Here is a 25525-nt window from a genome sequence, read left to right as displayed (position 1 = left end):
TATCTATAGTCTTTCTGCCGATATTTTGTCTAAAAATTTACCTATCTAATTGTCTATCTACCTATTCATCTATCCATCTATCTCTCTTCGTTAACATATCCTTAATTCATGTTTGAATCCTATTTTGTTAAGTATTCTCCGGAGTACATTGCCTCTATATACAGCTACGTCACATTAGTTGCCAACAAACGCGACTAATATGCATGAGTTTTGCAACCGGACTGTCAAAAGTTATAAAACTGAATGATGTGATTACATGCGTATATCAATTATCGAATGCGCCTCCTTATGATGTTGAGAAGCGTTGGAATATAGTGACGTAAATACAGAATGGTTATTGCAATAGTTCTCAACTTCACTTCATAACAAAACAAGCAAAAGAACAAATATCTTAATAACATAATGTATATACAGTTCCAATTTTGATTTGTCTGTTCGTATGAATTAATCTGTTTAAATAGCTTTCGTCCTCCATATGATTTGGATGATGACGCAGACTTCATGATAGAATTTATTCGCCTGTGAAATCCGGCTGTATTGGGTGATTGATATAACTCAACAACAAAACGTGTAGCGGTTTGGTCCAAAGAATGAAAATCACCTTTTACTTACCCACGTGCAACATACACAGCGTGTGCTTTGATGGCCATTAAAAGCGAAATATAGGCCTACATCATTCTTCAGAACTTCTTCTTCGCTGTAACAAAATGACTTTGCTTGCGAGTTTTGGAACTTTTCTGTTGTTGTTGCTATTATATTTGTTGTTCAAAGCATTTCAATTCAGATTTGGGGAAGGGAAAATTAAACCAGTTGATGTATGAGACCATTCTGCAATTCAAGACAGATACGTGTTTTTCCCCAAGTGAATTACTGAAATCGCGAATGATGAAGTTGAAGGAAAAAGCCTTTAGGAGATGTAATGAAATTGCCAGTATACAGCTTCATTCCACACCCCTCCCTTCCACACCAACCCCCTCCCCATTCGGTCAGTCATTATCTTAATGTGCGTGCATGGGTCTGACTCGGTCTCTTGGGAGAATATAGAGGAGACTGCGAAGTAGTTCGTTTACTTATTCCTTCACCCCGTTTTCGTTTTCCACCATAGTCAATCATTCTGCATAATTATAGACAACTTGTTGCAAAGTCAGGCCAACTTGCAACGTGTTACGCAAAAACTTTGAGCTGATGGATTGCGCGTAGCTTGTGAGTACATTACGATATGTCCCCCGACGCCTTCGCATATACACACTAGAGAATTTGCGATTCGTTTAGTTAGCTCTATACACGGATTGACAGTGACAGAACTGTATCGTAACATGTCGCAAAATATCTCGCACTTCAGATACCGTTCAGTAGCACCACAGACGGGGTGGATCAAGCATGGACATTGAAATCAATATAGTATAGGGTGCTGAGACCCTGAGTGCATAAAAATGTAGGCTAATCCTCTCCGAAAAGCATGACGTGAGGTCCAGGATTAGAGCTAGGCCGACCGAATTCGAGCCCCCCTGTATTCCCATCTCCGCCGACGCGAGTCGGAGAGTTACTGAACTAGTTCACGGCGTAACGGAACCCTAAAAGACAGACCGAGAATCGGTAGGCATTTAAGGCTACCATGGTCAGCCCATTAACACAATACTATAATACTGATCAATGTGATAACTGTCGTGCAGATACTCGCACAGAGATAGAGTCCTATCGTTGTGGTGGAATGCATTTAAATGGATAGAAGCTTATCCCCCTGGCTGTTAATGATGTCATATAAGTATAGCAGATTTTAAGAAAGTTCTTCAAAGTTTGTTAATCACGTCTATGGCTTTTTCGAACGTACATATTTTGTCATGCTCAAGCAAGAAGGAGAAATAACCCACCTTGGATACACTTTTTGATTATTGGCGAAACCATATACATCTAGGGGTTAATCACATTAGCTTCTACAAATATGTTCTGAGATCACATGACTGTGAAGTAATTTGCAATTCTATTTTTTCAAAAATTACTGGAAAACCATCAAAATGGGCATTCTAGGGGTGATTAAGCGAACTTCTGCACTTAACCGTTGTGTATCACTGCGCTCATTTTATGTGTAGCAAATTAGGAGATTTGTATTCAAAAGGCAGGTGGACCTACAGAATTGTAACATTGCTTGCAATTCGGCCATCAATTTCGTTTATTTCTGATACCAAACCAAGGCAGTGCAGTTTGCAAGGCCTTCTGCCTGTTGTCGTAATTCCATGCACTGTGCCTGATTGGATGGAGAAGGGAACATAATATGTTACTCTTTTGCATCCATACCAGGAATCCCTTACCCTCCCGGGCCACTTCAAATACGAAATGTAACTTCAATATACCTGCGCCTGTTTCAACAAGTAGGCCATTGCCGATCACCTCTCAAAAGGCTGGTCCTAGAGGGTGGGGGTGGGGCACTGCGGGACTAACTCCTCCCTGCATTCAGGGTGTTCAGCACGTTCCGCATGAATCCTTATCATCGGTCATCGGACGAGTTCTCGCGTGATGCCCGCGTGTCACCCCTTGTTTCTTGCACTATTTTCACCATCGTATCAACTTAAAGCATCAGCCGCCCTATATACTTAGCTTAACTGCCTCCTCGATACAGTATATTCGTTGAATGGAGGAAAAATTGATACTTTCCTCGCGATAGTGGCTTCCGATTAAAAAGGGAACAAAAGTTTACGTATAATCAACAACTATCATCCCCAATATATTCACTATGTCAACTTTCATTCCCTGCTTTCGATGCTTTCCTGTATTCAAGATGAGTTTTTGCTAATTACGGAGAAGGGAGTCCGCACTCCGCAAACTACTTTTCCAGCTACATTACAGATCTCTTTAGATGTAAATGTATTTGAAATCTTGAGAGAACTTAGTTTTACTCCATCGTCGAGCAAATAATGTTGTTTTCTAAGATAAAAGCAAAATGTCAATGTATGAGAATGCCCTCATAACCAGTACCTGTCGCAAATGGCTGCCTCGATAACACAGTCACATTTTTTCTAAACCAAAATTGAATGTTTTTAACAAGAAACAAACATCCGCTCCGAACGAAGGCACCCACACACAAGGTTAAACACGATTGAGTTGGATATAGCATAAACGATGTTTGTCATATCACTGGCTTAATGTTCTTGATCCTTGCTTAACGAAACCTGCGCCAACCCCAAATAAAAAAAGGCAATGAAATCAATCTTTCAAGAATGATTTCACAGAAGATTGATTTGGAAAGGCACTCCAGAATCATCTCAACGTCATTCGTACAAGTATAATGGTGGTATCAGCGGGCGATTAACGTTTTTCAGGGATTTCGTTGACGCAAACATTGCATCATAAATAACGGTTTTCATTTTCGGCTGTCATCTACACGATACTTCCTCTCATAGTGACGCAGCAATATTAATTCCCTCGACGAGGCCAATTGTAAGGGAGTTTGTTTGTTTGTTTGCTTTTTTTCGGTTCTTCAAAGTTGATAAAAGAGGGGTTAGGTTAATAATTTGCATACATTATTATCAATAAGGGAAAACACTGCAAAGCAGAAGCAATAACCAATTTCCTTGAAGTCAGCTTTGTGCATTAACTCCTATTCCCATACAACATGCACTTTGTCAATAGAAAGTGACATATCAAATATAGACAGGTTCTGACGTAATGAGTGCATCTAATATTGCATGCCCAAGCGGGGCACACCTGTATACATTTGAGTCAATTTGGCAGCGTGGAGCGTCATAGAATTAATTGGGTGATTCGACTACACAGTCATATAGGTTTCAGTTTCGCCCCAACTGTGCTGATGAAATTCCGTCCATTGGGTTTTGGTGCAGAGTCTAAAAGTGGCACCGCAATGAACATGCAACCATATTAAGGCAATATATCAGGATTATTGAAAGTCCATTTCACCCAGAAAATCAGGCTGTGATGTAAATGCGAACCAATTATTGTTTAGCGGTCAGGTACTATGTAAGCGCGTCGCGTGGTATCTACCTCAAACAGAGCATTAAGTTTTTTGTTTATTTCTCTCTCTTTTTTTTTCATTCCAGCAGGAGCGGCTTGTTTGATATTGTATACCATTTTTATCTCATCATGTACAGCGACAGAACAAAGCAGACACTCCGCCACTGTAATAGCACAGCAGGAATTGATTCGGTACTGAGCGTTCCTCTAAAACTCTGTGAAAGTTGGCATCGACACACATCTACCGATGATATCACATCTACTCTTGATTGTGAGAGGCAGTTTTGGAGTATAGCGTGTGCACCGCAAGCTGCAACCTGCCATGACGTTATTCTTACAACGAAAACGAATGAAGGCGATGTGATCGAATCTCTTTAAAATATAATTATGTATATAGTCATGTATATAATAATTTCTATCATATATACAATATTTTGGACAAACATGCAGGCATATATACAGAAAGGCGTGCCCTGTACTTGTGGTGTGTGTGTGTGTGTGTCTGTGTGTGTAGACAATATATGTATACCTGCGGCAAAATAAACGTAATTGTTACGTAATAAACGTGTATTTTTATCTTTTTCCACTGTGACGTTTCCATTTCGTTTCTGAGAAACATACACCCTTACGTGACTTATTCCCTTCATTTCTGAGAAACATACACCCTCACGTGACTTACTCCCCTCATTTCCGAGAAACATGAACCCTCACGTGACTTTTTCCCTTCATTTGAGCTATTCAGCCAAATCATTCATCTCCCCGTTTTGTGGAAACTCTTGGCGGGTTTTGATCTTCCGCTATTTTCATCTCGTTAAAAAGGTGTAGGTCTCGCGTATAGAGGGGTCCACCAGCTTTGCTTTTACACTTTAATGTCCAAAGTACTAAACCCTGTATGACACTTGTGGAGAAATGATCATGATAAAGCCATTATCGGGAGGCGACATAGTTCAGCTCTCCCGTTATCAATGCAGCGGGAGTACTCGGAAATCGATGTCCGTTATGCCAATTATGTCCACAAGTATAGTAACAATTACCCGGGACATGGAGCCAGTGCGTCATATACGCTCCACGTGATTACTTTGATGAACTTCGTTTGGCAAATTAATATGCCTTCTCTCTTCTCTCTCCGTGTTAGATCCAGGTAGCTTACGATCAGGATGTGGTTTTTGCTGCACACACAGTTAGGACTTGCAACTAGCTCAAAGAATAATAGGAGGTAGAAGAAGGCATTATATATACATTGTAGATATAAAGAGAGAGAGAGAAGAGAGAATATAAAGTAGGAGGAGGAGGAGGACAAGAAACGGGGAAAAAAGGTGAAGGAGAATGAAAAACAGGATGGAGAAGATTAGATGACAAAATAAGGGACGGGAAGAGATGAAGAGGAAATAGAAAAAAATGTTCAGAATAGAGAAAAGGAAGAACATGGGAAAGGCTACGTCGATGACAGCAGACATCACAGTCAACAATATTTGAGGTAATTCGCAGACTATCCCAGAATAACCTCACTTTCACGTTTAAACTTATTTGTCGTGGGATGCTCCTGCTTGATCAGAACAAAGACGCTCTTTGTCTACAATAATCATTGCGTCTAGCATCGCGTCCAAACTGGGAATCATCACGTCCAAATCTGAAAGAAAATCGTTGTTAGTTGCTCGAGGTTTTAGCCTTCTTTTATTTTCTCTCCTATAGCAATACATGATGCAAACCCTATATAAGTCTCAAGGTGCCGAAATTCGAACCTTCTATAAACGCTTTTTAGCAGCTCGTGATGCTATTTTATCCGTGATACGGAGGACGGAAAAAGTCATGGTATGCTCATGTGAATTCATGAGAAAAAAAACATTACTGTCTCTGCGTCATCACTTTTTGTAGTTATCTCATTGTTCGGCTGCAGAGGGGGGAATAGAATACATCACATTGTTCTAGTTTTGATTTAGACATTATCAATAACTGCTCTTTTCGACATTGAACGAATGAAATATAAACCGCTCAGCAGTGGCATCTTTAAAGTTGAAGTTCACATCAACTTCAGCCAGACTTTGATAGATAGTATGAATCAGACGGTTTTTATAAACCATATGCAGAGATCATATTAAAACCTGTGGAATGTAAAAGTTTCAAATGTAAAATGTATGTTTATACGAGATAGGCATATTGAAAATATGCATGGAAGATAGAGATCATCCCATTCATAAGTCTTGCGATTTGGTTGTGCGCAAAAATATAACATGAAAGCAAAAATTAATTGTTTACTGGTGGTTAAATACACCACGTCCCCCTTAAAAAGAATCATGATCAGTAGGTTCTATTACTGCAACGCAGCAAAAATTTTTATGCAAATGATTCAAGCTTTCGTCTTCTTATTTCACGTCAGAAAAAGGCATTTTCTAAAGATTGTGTAAAAAGGCAAATGATGGGATTTGTAATTCCATGGTATCACCACTCAGCTAAATCGCTCCTATTTCTGTTTTGTGTGTAAAACGTGCATGGACCGCTTTAAGGTGCCATAACTTTCTTGATTTTAGATCCAATTTCGATAAAACATTTCCCATTCTGTTCTCTACGCAGTTCATTAAAGTCAATGTTATGGTGTGGAATGTAACTCGAAACGCAACGTCTACCAGAGCCCTGTGGAAGCAACAGTATTTTTCGCTGTCTGCGCACCTGTCTTACGACCAGTGCAATCAAAACTTGAAGGAAAACGGCACGAATATGGAAATAACCTAGCGCCGAATGAGTTTATCCTAGGCTCCCCCCCCCCTTTTTTTTCTTTTGGCCGAGTACATGCAGCATCACGCCAACCAAATGACAAGCGACCGGCCCCAGTTCCGTAAATTCATCAGGATCCTGACGCGCATTCAACCGCATGACGTCTCCCTGCACGTCGGGCGGGAGGGGGGGGGGGGGTGTCAGGGGCTTGGAGGAGTATAGGACGGGACGTGTTGGGGTGTGAGTGTGTGTGTCTGTGTGTGTCTGTGTGTGTGTCTGTGTGTGTTTGTGTGTTCCTTTTCTGAGAACATGATGCACGACAGATTCATGAATGGTAAAACGAAACCGATATCCATATCAACGCTCCCCTATGACGCCACGAATAGTTACTGTCACCATGCAGCACTTGCTTTTTTTATTTCGTCCTGGCTTAATTAAAAGTCATTTAGAAAGAGAGTGGGAGCATCCAACTTGCTTCCGCTTATTTCAGGAGAGGTTTATAATGATTATAAAACTTACATCCAGTCGAAGAATGCAGTTAATCAAATATAGTGAACAGCTGCAATGTATACACATACCTGCTGAGCATTAGATTCTACTTTATGTACTAAATCAACAGGTGAATTTCTCAGAGGTATATGTGGGATTTAAAAGAACACAAATACATATTTTGGCAAGATGAATTAAGAAATAATATTATTATTTCGTGCCTTATAACGACCTTGCCAGTTTATTACTACTACCCAATCTGGGTTTGTTTGTTTGTTTGTTTGTTTGTTTGTTTGTTTGTTTGTTTTTTGTCAATCAGTACCAGAAGTACGCCTGGTAAATTGACGTAAATCAGCTGTGTTTTTGACTCGCCTGACGCAATAGGCCGAGGGAGAAATGGAGATGAGAAGATTATTCCTAGGGGAGAAAGTATTCATGTGTGTGAGTGTTAGAGTATGTGGCAAAAAGCATTCATGTGTGTGAGTGCTTGAGTGTGTACGTGTGTGTGTGGTATGTGTGACTGTGTGTGGGGAGAAAGCATTCATGTGTGTGAGTGTTTGAGTGTGTGCGTGCGTGTGTGTGCTTGTCTGTGTGTGTATGTGTGTGCTTGAGTGGTTTATGTATTTGTGCGTATATGTGTGATGTTTTTGTGTGCGTCCTCGTTTTAGTGAAAAAAAACCCCACAAAATATTGAGGTCGAATACACACGAGAATACAAATAAAAATAGAAGAAACCAGCAACAACGTGCCAAATATTGGACATTGAATAATGTTGAATGGCTTATATGATCTCCGCCATAAATTACCAGTAACCATTTCCATTCATCAATTTTCAACTTCTCATGAATACTAGATGAGTTATTGCGGGCAGCCGTCACACTCCTGCCAGTTTTCCCCGTAATAAAAGCGGTTATGAATATTGCACCGAGAAATTCCGCAGTTTGAGTCAAGCGAGGTGAAAAACACATTTTTCAGCTACTGTATTATCCTTCCCCCCCCCCCAATATATACGGCTGCATGTTCTTAAGTTGAATTCAGACCTTTCTTGTCATATTTCATTTCAGAGTCTTATGGTTCTTATGAATCAGACAAATAAATATCACTGGTTAACATGGTGAAAGCTGAAATGGAGGCCATTTCACTTAAGGCCATCAGAACTTCAATCACATATTCCAAGCTATTTTTTTTTTCGTTCTTGACAGAGAAACATCAAGCCTTAATTGTAATAAACATAACTCTTTTATATTATCATTATCATTGTAATTATTGTTAATATTATTATTATTATCATCATTATTATCATTACTATTACTATAATTATCATCATCGTCGTCGTCGTCGTCGTAGTCGTCGTCGTCGTAGTCATTGCTGTCATTGCTTGCTTGCTTGAGATACTGACAAATTTGATACGTGAGCGAGGCATTACAAAATAATGCTGAAGTACTTGTGAATACAGACACGAATATGTACATGTATGTTATAATTATAAACGCTACATTGATCATCAAATCTTGTTCGAGCTTAATGAAATATTGTTTATTCTCGAAACTATGTAGATTCTATAATAGAATGAATCACAAAAAAGTTTGTTTTTTCTTTTCTTTTTCCATACAATTATTGGTGCTATTGGTACAAAAGAAGGTGATGAAAGAAACAAATTTAAGTTCTCTGTATGGGGGATTTAAAGCGGATCTATAGCTTTAACGATTTCATTTGAGGAGTATATTCTCTTTCTCCAACCACCAGGTTATCATCGCAAATTTTGTCACGTACTGCTTCTGCATTGCTTAAAAGAATTTCTTCTCGATCTCTCGTGAATATCAGTACTTTACACTGCATAGAAGGACACGGACTGAAACAGGGTCAAGTTCTATCGAGGACCACGCTAGTGTATGCCTACCATTGATTTGATGGTAACAGATATTCCGAAGGTTCGTTAATACGAAAAAGAAAAAAAATGTCCATTGTTCCGAAGAGTCGTTAATTCGAAAATGAAATGATATTCGTAATTCCAAAGGTTCGTAATAGTACACGCACCTTTTCTTTCCATTTTGGCTGATGAACAAACCTTCGGAATAACAAACCTTTCTTTTTTGTTCATATTCGCATGAACAAACATGTAGGTATACAAAATTTGTGCTTCGCGTCATAACGAACATTCAGAATGACGAACCTTCGAAATAACGAACAACACCCGACTTGATTCAGCACTCTGCGCAGTTATTGTCAATCTATGATAAACAAAGGACATTGACAGTCATTCCTTGAGCATGGGGATTCATGTCCCAGGAATGACGTTCTCAGTGATGCTAATGAGAACGGAACGGGAAAAATAAGTTAACGTTAACGCACGTATCCAATAAAACCCACTCACAGGCTTGCTGGCTCTCTCATCCATCTCAATTCGAGGATGTAGTGTAGAATGATTCGTGGGTTGTTTTATTTTTTCTTTTTTTTTTCTCGTGTCACTACAGTTCATCGACATCGTGTCGAGGTTGAAGCACAGTTTGCTTAGGGCTTGATATCATCGGTGGACTTCACGCACGAGCTCGTTACTAGCAGGTGAAGAGTCAAGAGTCAAGCTTCGAGTGTTGACAGTGCAGAATCCTTTCGGTCCCAGAAAAACAGTATCAATGTAAGAAATTAAAGGAAAAAAATCATCTAAAATGACGTGCACCGTTGTATCAGCATACCATAATGCTATAATGAGCTGTATGTGCTGGGTTTTTTGTTTTTGTTTTTGTTTTTTGGTCATGTACATCGACTCCTATGCTCAAAGCAGAGTTCCTTTTTAGTGGGTGTCCGTACTTCCAACAAGTTGAGATATCATATGGTTTCCGGGTAGACACAGAGTGTGAAATATTGTAAGTCCCTCTCTTAAAGTGAGCAATTTTTTTTTTTGTGTGTGTGTACAGAAAAGACTGCATAGCCTTCTTTAAAAAAAACAAAACAAAATAAGGGGCGGAGAGATTTTCTGTTCGAAGTAAAGACGACATTAACTTTTTGATTATTTTCTTGGGTGCCATCGAAGGCTTGCGATCTTACGATAGATCAATATCGTTATTCTGGAGGCCAGTAGAATCCTAGTGATTCATCTATTCTTCTACCAATTTTAGTGCAGAGCTTATTAAATCAGGCTCGAGATCGGTAGATGTAAAGGTGGCGTCTATTCTTGAACAGAAAGAGAGACATCGGAAGACACCTGGGGACATTTCATGAAGCGATTTGTCCGACAAGTTTGTCGGACGAATTTGCTCTCAACCACTTGAATGCAAGGACTTTAGTAGCTTATAACAGTTTATCAGGAAAAAAAAATCTGACAAAAGGCTTCATGAAATGCCCCCTGTGTACCGTTTCATGGAAGTTTTAAGTCTGACAATTTCAGTAAAATCCTTGGTTTTGATTGGCTGAGAAACTCCGGTCACTGACTGTTACTGTGATAATCGTCATAGAATGACAACTTGTCAGGGCTGACAAATTTCGTGAAACGGTTCCTGGAGACCTCCGTAAAGACCTTCGCACTGGGAAGCATGATGCCACATGGATGGCAATGGACGGTGTGTATCGGCACATATGCAATTCCATCGAAGAGTAACACGTGTTCTCGTCAGTTATCATCTCAAAACTCGTTGATCCTACATGTAATCGCGTGGATATAATTATGTCGACGCTCCGCCAGTGCCAGTGGAATCTGGAACGGTTACCGAGTGGTGAGCGATGGGTATATTCCACGAGGGATTAAATCCACTCCTATTAACATCTGACTTGCCGCCAATGATTCAACAGAAGAATTCTTGGTATCGTTATCTCAGAAACGTGTCCACATATTGGACAATAGATGCTAAAACTTAGTAAATCTTTTACAGCTGTTTTATTTACTGAAATGTCGAATAGGACAATAATCTCGGGTTCTTTACTCAATACTTTCAAGTCTAGGTTGGGCAAGCACTGGTCTTCCCTACACCAATCCTCTCCCCTTAGGAATGTACCTGTCCGTTCATCCACCACGCATGTACATTATAAGTTTAGGTAGCATCATGTACTACACGAAGGAACGACCAGAAGTCTTGACAGGACCACCTACTATTTCCGTCTACTGATGATGATGATGGTGATGATGATGGTGATGACGATGATTATGACAACGAAAATGGCATCACATGGCACTGATGCTGCAACAACTTTTAGGCCTATTTCTCCGACCGGCATTGAAGAGGCCATTCTCCCCCGGAATACAACCATCCAAACTAGGCTCGGCTATATCATGAAAACTGACGAATATATCGTATCAATACAACGATTCAATCATTTATTTTCGAGTACTCATTAGTTTGATGTCAAACATATGGACATTAATGATACGACAAAAATAATATTTAATTGAGACAATTACCCTGGAGAGATATCGTTACCAGCTACTGGAAACAGGAATTTTTTTTTTAGGTTAACAACAAACACGACAAGAACAGAGATCCGTCCAAAACGGAATTTCATCAAGCCGGTAATCATTCAAACAGGTGTCATAAAGTAGCTACGAATCATAGACAAGAAGCAAAGATAACCAAGAAAAGAGAAAATACGAGGCAGCAGGAGAGAAGAGAAAACAACACCAACAACAACTAATGAACATAACGGAAGTATAAAAGCAAAAGGAAAGAGAAAGGAAAGTGTAGAGAACTCAGGAAATCTAATGGAAATGTAAGGCATTGCTTCTCGGACTTGCGGTACATTATGTTCATGGTGGGAATGTTTCTCTGGTTTTTTTTCCGGTCCGACATTTCACTCAACCTAAACTCTAGACCTAATTCCTGGGCACTAGGATAGCAAAAGTGGTTAATTTCATCAAGACGTGGAATCGAGCTTGTCCGTTACGATCGAGATTCGTATACCTCACTCTAAAGCCTCCTAATGACTCTCTCCGTTGGACTGGACGGCATGGAAAAATTCGCCACGAGTATACATCAATCAGGCATATTCGCAGGCGCAGTAAACCGCATCTCACATAATCTGCTGCGTGTAGGACGCTAAATATACAGAGGTGAATATATTAAGGAGCACAGGGTGGGAGGTGGGGGAAATGAACTGTTGCCATGCCACCACTCTTGTTCTTTTCTTTCCTTTTCCAGTCGAATTTGCTTCCTGCAAATGTAGAGATTATGCGAGTTGGGCAACACAAATTCTAGAATGCTGATATAATGGATTAAAAAACAAACAAACACGTGGTATAGTTGGAAGGGCAACTAACTTTTCCATTGAAGGTCAAAGGTTCGACTCCTTCTGAAACATCGGACAAGATGCTGCAACAACTGGGAGCACTGTGGTCAATGGATTGAGGTTTCGGGCTTTCAAACAGCAGGTCCTGAGTTCCAATCTTGCTGGATGATCACATTCTTGAAAAAGATGTTCTACCGTGTACGTCCCTCTATAGACTCATAGGTAATAAACAAATATTTCAAACTTTAGCTTTTCGTAGACTCCTTCACGTTCACTTCTCCCTTTAACATTTACAATAATAAAGCAAATGGCCATTACGACTTTTACTGTATGTTTCTTTTATTTGTGAGATATAAAAAATATATTTTCTTACATGTTATTACGGTTTTATGTTACCACAATGTATGGGTCTTTTTTTCTCTAGAAATATGCAATTAAACTAAACTGAAACTGATACAACATATCCGACGTATCATGGATAATAATAACGACATGGTTGTCTCAGATAAAACATCGAAGAGGCTTGCTCGGTAAAGAAGACCATTCTCATACCCGTCACAAGAATACCACCGATCAAGTTTCGAATTTGTTTCGCAAGATCTCGATTCTGACTTAGAGTAATGTTTTCTTGAGAACGAGCCATAATTGAAAATGCATCCACCGGGAAGAGGAAGGGGGAGGGGGTGTGATGGAAGGCGTTTCTTCCCCATCACCTCACATGTATCATCTTTCTTTCCATTTAAATGCAAGGAAGTGGCCATTGGGATGACGATGCCTCAACTTCTGTCCACCTTTTTGATACCAGTGTTTATATCAGTAACTTGCAGTGCGCTCAGAGGCGACAGAGAGTGAGGCCGTATTTCATGCTACGAATAGAATCTGTCGTATCCTTCGATCCATTTCCGGGGACACCAAAACGCATGAATGATGATACCATGCGGTTTGTTGTTGTTGTTTTTTTGTGTGTGTATCTCGAGTTTTGGACGTTTACCTCTTTGAGCGTCTACCTGTGGCTATCATATGCCTGACTCTTGCAAGGGACTTGGCATTTGCGTTTCCGTTTTATCTTGTCCCGGAAATGCCATCGGGCAGGATTCATTCCTTAATACGTCTTTAACAGTCGGTGTTCCTTTTAAACATGCCGTCTTCTCAAGGCTAAGATCAATGTTAAAATCAATACGATAGCTGGCTTGTCTCTTGACTCTCAATGGGACTCGGTATACGACTAGGACACAAACAGCATATCATTTTACATCCTCGCCATTTTCACTAGCTCAATTATGGAGCAATGTTTTAAGGAAGAAGTTTGTGTTTTGACTGAATGTTTAGTTCCTTGTGTATGTATTTTTTAAAGTATCCATTCGATGTTATATGTAATGACTGTAATTTCTTGTTCATCTATTGTCAAGATGTGTCCATGATGAATGTGTGACAAAACCAAATTTATCATGTTTTTATACATAATTTGGACAAATAAGAAAATGAAATGAAATAAAATGAAATACCCCTGTTTCGTAATTTACATTTCACAAGAAACACAGGAATGGCAGTTAGAGGGGGTTTCGATACACAAGATTTGATAAAGGTTTTTCTTTGTCGTAGGTTGTGAAGAATTCTATCAGTGTTATCAAACGCTATGAGGACTGAAACAAAATTCTCATCAAGCAGTAACGCAAGCGGTCTCTTGGGGAATAAGTTGCACGAGAACGACTGGAAAATATCATCATTATTGTATAAATAACTCTGACGACATGTATGTGGATGCGCTCGCTCAATAACATTACACTTAATCTTATTATTATCATTATTTTTTTTTTTGTTAGACAACAATTGTTTAGCCACAATGAGAACCAGACTCCGGTTTACGAGCTAAATGATTCAAAAAGCACAATACTGTGGGTCTCTAGCTCTGACTCCTGCGATATAGAATGATCCAAAGAAAAATTAACAGAGAATACAATCCAGGAATAGAATAAAACTAATACGAGTTTGTGGGGGAAAGCGTATAATTCACCCTGCTTTAACCACGTCCGCAGACGACGAAAACGGGGTCGAGTGCCGATGAAAGCACGTGTCGAAACCCACGGGAGAGCTCTCAAAGTTTGAACATTGAAGGTCCGATTTGCCGCGCGTTCTCAGAGGGGTGTGAAGCTGTGGGGGCGGGGCAAGAGGACTTTGGGAATGTCAATAATCTGCGGCGGAAGGACGTATTAGGAAGCGTCGTGGGACGCGCAGAAGTACTTCCGGGGTGAAACCATCGTGTGGAGACGGATTTAAGATAAGCGAGATTTAGAGAAAGATGAAAAAAGTGGGAAAAGGGTGAAGGGGAAATAGATACGGCAGAATAAAAAATGGACAATAACAATAGATATAAGAATAGATGGATCAATAGATAAACATGATAAAAAGATAAACGGACAAACAGAGACAGACGTGTATGAAACAAAATACATACACACGTACATAAAGAGAAATGCTTGAAAAGGAGCTTTATACTACGCAAAGAGAGAACGATAAATAGAAAGAGATTATAAAATAATTTCACTAGAAATATTCGTTCATTTACAAAGGTGCGAGATACAATGTAGAAAGAAAAATGTTGTTCATGGAAAAGAAAGATAAACATATACCTGCGTTGCAAAGAGATTAATAAAATAGATGTTGTAAAACCATGAAGTATAATGTGAAACCATCAAATATTCACCTCCAGCCTATGTGTTTGATCGTCACTTTAAAGATAATATAAAGTTTTGGTACCTCAAAAGTTTCCCTGAGTTTCATTGTCTTAGCTTGTGTTTCAGGTTACAGTATCTTTCATATAACTAACACTGTGAGACTTACTCGCCCCAAAGTGCTCTCATGTTTTAGTAATCATGCAATAATGGTTTCGTACCAGAGCAGAGCGGGCTCTGAAAAATTCGAACGAGCCGTTAGTTTGACTTGACGCGGTACCGCGATAATCAATGTACACGTATTGTACGAAACCATTATTGCATGATTACTAAGACGTGAGAACACTTTGGGGCGAGTAAGTCTCACAGTGTTAGTTGTATGAAAGATACTTTAACCTGAAACACAAACTAAGACAAGGAAACTCAGGGAAACTTTTGAGGTACCAAAACTTCATATTATCTTTAACTCAGCCCGCGCACAAAAGAAGACACCGTGTCTTTCAAGTTGCAGATACGGATCAAACAAGAAGGAAGCTCATATGGGCACATTATCTGATGACATCAGTGAAGTGCACATAATATCAGGACATTTTCCTTGCTTATAAGTGACGTCAAATCACTATTTTTTTTCTATTCTCATGCTGATCCAGATTGTGCAAAGCGTTACTATTGATTCTGCATATCAAGTCATTCTGGAATTGTTTTCTATGCTATAATAAAATACTGATACATGCGGTATTCTGCAGCACTCAATCTATAAAGACTATGACTTCATACATTCACCCTCGGTGACCACTTTATTACATCAGAGTATATCCCTTCCATGTAACAATCAAGCAGACACCAGTTCTGACGTCACACCACGAAATGGTTCAAGCTGCTCTTGAATGACGGCAGTATAGGCATGATTACTACACGACTTTTACATTTTGGATAAACACAAACTTTAGATCGCATTGAATATTGTAAGCGCACACAAACTGTACGTATATGAAGGATATCGCGCATGATATATTTTGCTTTGTTAAAGAACCATATATACACATGTTTCCCCATACTACCCAGACTTCTTAAGACATACAAACGAATATATGTTTTTCAAAGTTCTCCTTACAGATTTAGTGTCTCGTGATTTATTACAATGTAGCCACTTCCTGGCGGCGAATTTTGCGACAATATTGACCGTGTGCGAGTGACCTAAACAAGTTGAAAAGCAATATATGCTCGCATGTCGAGAGTGATCAAACAAGATATATTTTGTATTCATTTCTCAGATCTTCTTTGTGATAAGAATGTCATCTCGCAGCAGATAGCCATCAAAGTATATGATGACATATTATTATTGTTTTGATAATAACGCCGAGCAATCGGGCATGAAGACACACACTATTGTCCCCAGGCAGTTCGTACAAATAATTGTGCAATATTCCATAACATTAGCCGGTTTTCGAGTGTTATACAAACTGTCAGAAAAATCTATGGCGCTAGCAGGTTTTCATCAGTGCTTGACAAGACTGATGTCAGGGCATTCTCATAGACGAATGTTATTGGTTTTTTTCTCTTCTCATGCGCTATACAACCTATTTCCAATGCCTCGTGAGTTTCTATAAATGGTGTATGACATTACTCAGGGCATGAGGCCTTATCTTTCAATAAGGTGCAATACGGTTCATTGTAATAATGGGGTCATTGATGAACAAAACGATTTATAAAACGCCATGTTTTCCTGCGTTTTTAGGCACAGTGAATAATATTGTTTATTTCCCAAGGCAAGCAAGAAAGGTTCGTCATTCGATTATCTTATATTCAATTAATTAGTAAAGCGCTCAAAGCACTATGGTCTTCTTTTTTTATAGTTATCGTCACATTATGATAATCAACTGTGCTTGCTCGACCAGTACACAAATGAAAATGGTTATCAAGTCAGTAGCATTCTACTCTAAAACTGGTTTCACAGAATGGTTCTTCTTATTCTTATGATTAGATGAGATGCCTTTATTCCATTATATTCATGCAAATAAAAAAAGTGGCATAATTATTATCCTCTTTTATAACATACGTAAATGACAGCTCATTGAAGCCGACAAAGCCGTCCAGAAACTGATTACTATAATATCCTCAACATCACTTTACCACCGTCACCTCCCATTCATTGCACAGACTCAAAGCAAAGCTTTATGTATACATGTGATGCTTTGAACCGCAATATGATTATGGGGTGCGCCATTGACACACTTATCGTGTGATTAACGTTGTAATTGCACACATAATCATAAGCAAATCAGTAGCACTGGAAGGTCGTTTAATGTCTTCTAGCTCAACCCCAGGGAGTTGATCCACTAGTAAACGCTTCGTTCCGGTGTCTCTATCATTCCGATGCAGCCATACTCTATAATGTATGCAGGGTGGTATATGAGAGGGTTATAATGCTTCAAACGTATTATGATTCTAATAGGGAAAGCGCCACAAACAAAGCAAAGCAAAACTCCGCTTTCGTTAAACTCATCGTATAGTCATGGCCCACATGCTCACATCCGTGTTGGCATGTTTGAAGTGTGTGTGTATATGTGTTGGGGGTGGGGTCTGCACGCTTCTGTGATTTTCCCAACACTGCGCGAGTCCAGAAGTACAATAATTCAGATTCTATTCTCTAGAGAATATTACAAGGCTTAAGAATGAAATGTAATCATAACATTTACATACTGCAAGAGACTACAATTATGTACGTTTGGCCTATTCCAGTTCATCTCTATGCATGACACGTTGTGATTGCATTCAATGTACATGTATATGTGATAATAATTATGCACACATTGATCCTGCAATCTCAAACAAAAAACATAAAGTTGACATATTCTTATATAAAAATCCACGTATGATTAGGCCTATGTATTCCAGTTCATCTCCATGCAAGAATAGATTTAGCTAAAAGACACGTGGTGATCTTACCTAATGTATTATAAACATTATGTGATAATATGCACACATTAATCCTACAAGCCTACACAATGAACATAAAGTTGATAATTATTTCTTACATCGATATACATGTATGATTATGTAAATGTATATCTAAATCTATGTATGTATGTATATATGTATGTATGTATGATATGGATGTATGTATGTATATTGATATATTGATATTGATTAATGATGAAGCTGTGGAAATGTCATTAGGGAATACGTTCTGACGTGTTATAGAGGAGAGATAAACAATCGCTAAGATTTCATTTCCCCGCTTTGGGGGGAAAAGAAGTCGATGTCTTGCAATGATAATTTCCATGGCAACGGCAGCGCAGCCACTTAGCGGCGTTCGTACCAAGAGCTGTCCAGAGAGTGAAACTCTCTTAAGCTCGGATTACGGCGGCATTGATTCGACATTGTGTTGTATTTTCCGCTCCTTCTTGTGTGCAGATTTACAAGGATAGAGGTGAGGACGAAAAGTAATGATTAGAATCCAAGATAAAGGGTGGAAAATGCAAACAGGGAATATTATGACCATGTGAGATAAGTAAAGTTCTCTCTTTTATGATCAACCCTTGTTATCATTGTTATCATTGTTTTCATCGTCATCATCTTTATCAAAAATTCGTAATCACTACCTGTTTAATCATTCATTAAAGCAAAAAACGGCTCTGATGTAAAATGCTATAGAAGATTTTGCTATTGGGGAAAAATAAAGTTTACTCAGATGCTGGCTATATAGGAATTGATCAATGATACCTGCTCTTACCCAACAGATGTAATGGAGTTCCCTTTAATTTTGAATTATGATGCTGATCATAATCATATTACGCCCATACCATAACTCACTGTAATTCTCCCACTAATGATAAAAACAACTCTCATTCTGTTTCGTTGGTGTGATTACAGCCAGAAAAAAAAAAATCATAATTGCATGGGAGGAAAACAAGGACAACTGAAAATTACACTGAAATTCATAATGGACTTGCATTCACGTGTTCTGTCGAAAACAAAAGCCATTGTTTTAATCCGGCTTCTTAACATCCACGTCACTATTTCAATTACCGATGGAGCCGTATAGTGCTGCGTGTCCTTGAGCGCAATTTCCAATAGATTTATTAATGTTCAAAAGCCTTCCGATGTTTTTTTTTTTTCAAAGGGATTTATCTCTTCCTTTCGAGCTCTTCCCTTGTTATGGAGACATCACCCCTCCCCCTCCCTCAACTTCTCCAGAATAGGTCAAGGCCATCATGCACCTCGTGGGCGTCTAGAAACGAAATACGGTTTCTGTAGTTTAGACTGACATACAAGATGATGATATCAACTAATATTAGACATCGCATTTACAGTCGCAAAATAGTGTGTCTAATTGATTCGATTTAGTCCACTTTATGAAAGCCGATTGATTTGAAAGCAGCTTCAGCAATCAAAAACGAAATGATACAATGGGCACTCTAACCAGATCCTTTAATTTTACATCAAGACCTGGTAGCAGATTGAGCAAGAATTTTAGTCCCTTCAAATCTAGGGAGCTTTAGATTTTAGACGCGCGGACGTTCAAAGGAAAAAAACATGTTCTGAGCTTGCGCAGTAGCGCGCGTAAAGTCAATCTATTTTTAGCTTGCGTCGCCTGAGTTGTTTACTACGCGTACTGGGCTATTTTCACGTCCGCACAGTTTGCGACGTAGAGAGCTTCTTCATGCACTGATCATATGGGGGCGCGATTTTATTTTTTATATGTTGCGTCCCAGCGTAATCTAAAGCTACTTTTCCACACGACGCAGGAAGAGGAGAACGTCCAGCGCAAGCGTCGGCTCAAACGTCCGCGCGTCAAAATCTAAAGCTCCCTAATATATATGGGCCGTGACGCGAGAAAAGGGCCCTTAGCGCTGCTGCGCGCAAACGCCAGAAAACGGCGCGGAAGTTTGACAAAGCAATACGCGCAAAACAGATCGACTAGCTAACTGCGCGCGCATGCATAGACGCATCCAAAAAATGACAGGATTTGGACAAAACATGCTTTTTAAAATTTTGTAATGGGGTTATTTAGGATTGGAATTTCAGAAAAAGGTTTGCATATCTAAATACGTCAGAGTTCCTTCTACAATGTGGAGGTGAAAACTCATTTTCGGTATTTAATGCCCTAAGGGCCCTTTTCTCGCGTCACGGCCCATATATATATGTATATAAATACATGTATATATATATATATATATATATATATATATATATGTATATATACATATATATATATATATATATGATTAATAGAAGGTATCTATTGAAAAATATCCATTTATTATTCTCAAATGAAAATTAGTGAATCTCTGCTTGCAAATGAGTGCAACCACCTCTAGTCACATTCATTTGATATCAGCCCCATATTTAGATAGCACGCCGAACGCATTTATTGCGTGAGCTTCATTCAGCATCCTCTGTATATTTCAGAAATATCATGTATAATTAATCCAATAGGTGAGAGTACTGACAACTCGGCCTATTACCGGGCCGCCGCATCCTCTGTAGCTTTTTGTCGACACGTCCCTTCTCAGTCGTCACCCCCCTGGGAAATCAATGTGCTCCATGTACAATTAAATCCGTTGATGGTTTGGCGGAGCAAAGAGGAAAGACACAAACGTCCTTCCCATATTCAGGAAGCTATTCAAAATTGTACATGTAATGCGTGAAGTTGATATCTCCTTTTCTTTAAAAGAAAAGGTAAAGCAATGTGATACATGTTTATAATAGATAAAATGAGATAACCCAATTTATGCAGTCTAGATGACCACGGGATGAAAGACCGCTGTTATTGATTGGATTCCTTTGGGTATAATAACGTTTGGAGGACAGTGGATTACCTTGTACACTTATGTATTTTCACACACGTTTTCATGACCAATCTATTCCCCTTCCGGGATTTGAATGATCACATTTAAGGCTTGTCCGCAAAATCCTGTTTGATTGTACAGAGATTTGTATTCACCATTTTTTTAGTCACCTGGAGAACAAAAATAATAAAAACAAAAACAAAAGCATAGACAACTCCTCTCAACATTTTTACTTGCGTCACCAAAACCATAAATCAGACAGAACTCTAAACAAGTGGTTTTGTACCGTTCGTTGAATAAATTTGGCTCTTCTTATGTTCTTCGTTCGTCCCGATGTATGGATGGGATTTGATTCCTGCATTTCCACCATCCCAACGCAATTCCAACCGCGTTTTTTTTTTTTTACCACAAGCCTCAATCAAACATAAGTGAAGTGAAAGTACATCGCTTCTGAGAGAGTATACAGTATTTTTTGTGTGTCTTTTTGCATGTTTTGCCTCCATTTTCATTATCATGTGCGCGTGAATGCGTGACTGTGCGTGCGTGTGTGTGTGTGTGTGTGTGTGTGTGTGTGTGTGTGTGTGTGTGTGTGTGTGTGTGTGTGTATGTACGCGCGTAAACTGTCCAACTCACAGAAGCGAGCTCTTTTGACGTTCATCAGCATGAGGGTAACATGTGCATTTCTCTTTGTCATAAGTGTGTTCGGTGTGCTTAAACTGTTCTGTTACAAAGCTTTGTTATTAAAGCGCTTTGAGGCTTGGATAGGCATCACTAAAAAAAAAAAAAAAGGGACTACCGACATTGTCACCGGTATCATTCTCCGTCATTCAGCATCATAATGGTCAAAGTTATAAACGAGCTACTTCTAAATTTAAAGAGCACATTCTGAACCAGCTGAAAGTAGTCTGGAAAAAAAAAGAATCACACTTGAAATTGTTCAGTACAATAGTGAAATTTTATCAAAATCGGATAAGGATTAGAGAAGTTATGAAATTGTGAAGTTTCGATCTTTTTAACAAAACAGTTCTTGACCAATCAATATGAACATGAAAGTGAATGAGCTGATGATGTCATCGCCTTACAACTTGCCACATAGTTTGTGCAGACAATCTTGAAAATTCCTTTTTAACGCAATTATGCCCAGTTTTAAGTCCAAACATAACTGACTGGTCATTATTTTGAAGTAATTCAACCAGGAATAACTTGATATTTACACTTTTAATAGTTTGCAGGAATAATCATTTTCGTCAGATTTTTGTACGTGATCGATAGAAAACTGTGAGGTGATGATGTCATCAACCCACTCAGCTGCATATATCCATCTCAACTGCTTGAGAACTCTAGCTTCACTTTTAAAAAAAAAAAAACTTTATTCGATTTTGATAAAATTTACGACATTTTGCTTATGAAATTTTACTCTTTCTTTTCAGACTAACTTTTAGCTGGTCTGGAATTACCCTTTAAAGTAGAAGGAGTTTTTTCTGTATTTCGATCTGTCACATTCAATTAATGCCCCGAATGAATCTGTTTCAGTCTTACACGATTTCTATAGACGATTTTTTTTCCTCTGATTTTCATACAAACGAAGGGAATTGTGGGACAACCGGAAGTAATAGGCTTCAGGCAATCTCCAATGCCTTGGGCTTAATGTCTATATGTATACCGCAACTATATCGTACTGCCAACCGCTACCAGACCTTCACATGGCTTTGATTGATATTTGGATCCACATCGGGAGCATTTACTAGTCATGCTTTTCCTCTCCATCTCCATCTCAATCCTTCCTCCTCTCCTTTTCTTTTTTTTTTCTCTCTCTCTGTCTTTCTCATTTTTTAAATAAAATGTAACAGAATTCGAACTCTTAATTCTTTGAAGAGCAACAGTGTGAACATATTTGAAAGCCTGAATCCTCAAACGACCGGATATGAAAGCTTAAAATATGTAAAAGGGACGGTTAAAATACGACCTGCGATCAAGGCTTGCCGAAAGAATTTATATGAGAGTTGCCGTCAGCATGATGGTGGAGATTTTGTTGCGGAAAGATTTATGGCGAGGAGAGATTTCGACACCTCTCTTTCTTCAAATTCAGCTGAACTGATGTATTTCTTTCATCAGTTATATTTCAAGGAATGTATGTCACAATGATCGAACAACAATAACAGGAACCGTGTAAGTTAACGAGTTGTTCTTACTTTCTATATGGAGCTAAACATATCCGTTTTCAGGATCCCCCTCCCCCTTATATCGGGTAAGCAATTACTGTGATTGATAATGATACCCTGCACCTCGCCCCACGTATTAACAATTCCTCACGGTCATCGCTGGCTGTGAAATAAAGGAACAAACTTAAACAAAACAAAGCAAAACACAATTAGATAAAGGACTGACAAAATGAAACATGGAATCTTAGATTGAAATTTCAAAATGATGCAAAGAGAAGAAGGTTATATTATATAATATGTGCATGTCTGAGATGATTATTACTTTAAAGAAAGCTAGCGGAATGTACATCTCAGGCTGTCATAGCTGCCAGGTATTTATTGTCTAGTGTGTGTTTTTTTTTTCTTTTGTGTTTACACACTAATAATATTGTCTTACATTTGTGTGGCTTCAAACATATAGGCACCACTTTGCTTTAAGAAGAGTGTCCTTATAAGAAAGAAGACAGTTCAACCCATAGATAATCCAATTTGTCTTGGATCTTATTTTTTTATTGAATCTTGCCTTTGATTGAACACAGCTTCACAAGTCAGTGTTGCCACGCGAGCACCACCGATGTTCGAGATTAAAGTTGACTTTAAAGATGGCTAATGGATAGCAAGTATTAGACTGAAACACAATTGCTAATTGCGTGTGTGTTTGAGTGTATGTGTGCGTATGTGTACGTGCGTGTGTATAGCCAAGGGCATCGCATGAGCTGCCAGTATTACTCTTTCCGTCATAAGTAATGATAATTATAGTTATAATGATGATATGGAGAATGATAAACCAGAAGTTTGTTAACAATACTTACGAAAAATAACTGAACAAATTGTCTGTATACATGTACAATATCAATTCTAACTTGATATCGTGGTATAGTGAGAGTGTTCTGAGTGTAATTAATGCCGTATAATTTCAGTAATCGTTTCATTGTGTAACACTGAATGCATAGCTTAAAACATAATGACTTGTATGGACTTACTTGTTATCGACTTGCTTTACTGCTCGATTGTCGCCCCATCCCTCCTACAATTACTATTCTTCTTGATGTCTAATCTGCAATCACACACGTGCACACACTCTTTAATTTAACAATGCGCTTTAATTTACAAGTACAGTGTATATAATTGGGCTTGTAATGACTTCAGCGGGCAAATCAAACACTGAGTGATGATTCAATCACCCATAATATTAGGTTAGTAACCTGGAGTTTTCATCAACATGTAATAATCATATCTATGAACGAGACAGACAAACTTACCACTTATTCCCTTGATTTTTGCCTCCCTTGTTTAAGATAAAGACCACAGAAGAGCGACTTGTTCCTCGTTCCAGCGATGACCGCACGCCGTGCGCTTGACAGACCTCTTCAAGAAGACCCAACACGGAGCGAATTATCACTAATGAAGTAGAACTCGAGAACTTATTAATCCCAAACGTCCACACTTGTAACCTCCTTGGAGAAGCATAAGAGATTTTGAGTGTCTTTTCTTTTCGTGTGTGTGTATGTATTATTTCACTTTATATGTGGCAAAGTGTAATTAGTCGTCTAGCATAGGTATAGTCCGCAACGAGCGTCACAAATGACGAAACCGACGAGTGCAAAGTCCAGTGGCCCTTGAATTCTTTCGACAAAACTTGTAATTCCTTACCCTCTTCAAAGCAGCATCGACGTATCAACTTCAAGGCAATCACGCTGTCTGCAGCCCTTGAGATATCTTCCTTTTCCCTTATATTCCGCCACATGGGAATCCTCAAGAGAGCCGTGTATTGATAAGGTTACCAAGGCAACGCGATCTGGTGGCTGTTCGAGAAGAAAACTACTACTGACTCATCACTCGGGAACCTCATGCGGTTGTTTGCCCGTCAGTGGGCGAGTCATAGCAGACGACACACGGCCATGTATGCATGTGTACTGATGCGCCCTTTCCGCGCTCTCTTTCCTCACTCCGTAATTCCTGTTATACGCGGGAAGTCGGCTTCTCGCGCTGTAAATATTTGGATGTCTCAGTCTACTTATCTCTTAACAAACTAAATCTCAGCAAATTTACAATTGTATATTCTCTCGCTCTCTGTCTCTTTTTTTTCTTTCTCTCTCTCTCTCTAATCTGCTACAATAACTCAAGGATTTTCAGCTCATTCGGACGTAATAGGGGCATGTTACTTATTTGCTTTTCTTCCTCGTATTTCACGAACTCGTCGAACTCGTCAGGGTTTGTCAAGTTAACAGCTCAGCTCAGGTTTTCTATGAAACATTCATCCATGATGATTCACTTTAGAAACCTGAAGAAAAGTAGACATTTCTGGATGTAGAAGTTTGCCTGGACCAATTCCACTACCATGATGTAATCTTTATATCCTTTATTGTCATCTTGACTTTGGCGGAAAATCATAGATGATTGTAAACGAAGACGCTCCAGTATAGGCCTACGTACTTAGTATTGAGCTCAAGGTTTGCTTTTTTCTTTGTCAAGG

General features: G+C 39.0%; 1 protein-coding gene across 1 annotated transcript in view; it reads right to left on the bottom strand.

Moving 5' to 3' along the window:
* The window catches only part of LOC139736599 (thyrostimulin alpha-2 subunit-like), a 40755-nt gene extending 16258 nt beyond the window's left edge, over positions 1-24497 (bottom strand). The window contains exon 1 of the mRNA XM_071647345.1: positions 24312-24497. The gene's annotated coding sequence lies outside the window, so the exon portion shown is untranslated. The remainder of the gene's footprint in view (positions 1-24311) is intronic.
* Between the last annotated feature and the right edge of the window lie 1028 nt (positions 24498-25525).

Source organism: Diadema antillarum, unplaced genomic scaffold (genome assembly GCF_040938485.1).
Source record: "Diadema antillarum isolate AM-2024a unplaced genomic scaffold, OU_Dant_1.0 seq00000657_RagTag, whole genome shotgun sequence".
Taxonomy (NCBI): domain Eukaryota; kingdom Metazoa; phylum Echinodermata; class Echinoidea; order Diadematoida; family Diadematidae; genus Diadema; species Diadema antillarum.
The sequence above is the reverse complement of the archived record's forward strand: the minus strand, read 5'-3'. Positions and strand labels throughout refer to the sequence as shown.